At 46.6% G+C, this 912-nt stretch overlaps 1 non-coding gene across 1 annotated transcript; it reads right to left on the bottom strand.

Annotated features, from left to right (window-relative positions):
* Positions 1-826: 826 nt before the first annotated feature.
* On the bottom strand, positions 827-909 carry trnas-cga. The gene has a single exon. It is a non-coding gene; the product is annotated as a tRNA-Ser (tRNA).
* Positions 910-912: the final 3 nt, after the last annotated feature.

Genomic DNA, 912 nt, shown 5'->3' on the forward strand with positions numbered 1-912 from the left:
CAGAAGCTGATTTCCTGATTTAAATGACAGGCAACCTTGCCCAGACATAAATTAAGAGAAGAAAGTGCATCAAGTGTTCAAGTAGGGTGTATAGTTTGAAAGAAAATAGGGAAGGGTTAGGACAGTGTATGTTGGGGGGGGGGGGGGGGTAACACTGGCAGAGGACTGACAATTTTCAGTGAGATTTAGAGGACAAGGGTGTGTGGCTGAGAAGGCTGAACACGACTCAACCACCAAGGCTCAACTATATAAGAAGTCCTGCTAGTGCATCAAGTGGTAAATCACGATCACACTGTGCTGCTTACGGAGAGCGCTACTACGCATGACAAAGACACATCTGACTGTTAGCCTGTATAAAACCGATGCAAGTAGTCCCTAGTTTATTTCAGTATTTTGAAAGCCAATATAAGTTGTGACGAGAAAGGGGGAAAGACGTTTAAAAAAAAAAAAAGAAAAAGAATAAGAAAAGAGGGGGCGGGGGGAAATGGGGAGGTCCATAGTTTTCCCACATGATCCCCCGTACGCCCAATTTCATCTTTTGGCACGCCGTGGGTCCCTGCCGTTGCTAATGGTAACCGAAGACTTTGCGGTTGCGGGGGCTCCTGCAGCAGTAGCTGGGGGGGCACCGTTTCCAGGTGAGCGGCCGTTGGGTCGCCCAATGCTCCCGAACGCAGGGTCGCGGGACGCACCGGGCGAGGAGCGAATATTATTAATACATAATTATTAATAAGGATAATGTATGCCACAGCCGTATATATAATTATAAATCCGTTGAATTTGATTGCTGTGTTCTTGTTTCGTAACTTAAAAAAAAAAGCAAAAAATCGTCACGAAAAAGGATTCGAACCTGTGCGGGAAACCCATTGGATTTCGAGTCCAACGCCTTAACCTCCCCTCGGCCACCCGTGACTA

Source organism: Morone saxatilis, unplaced genomic scaffold (assembly GCF_004916995.1).
Source record: "Morone saxatilis isolate NCDOM2014 unplaced genomic scaffold, NCSU_SB_2.0 Contig5, whole genome shotgun sequence".
Taxonomy (NCBI): Eukaryota; Metazoa; Chordata; class Actinopteri; family Moronidae; genus Morone; species Morone saxatilis.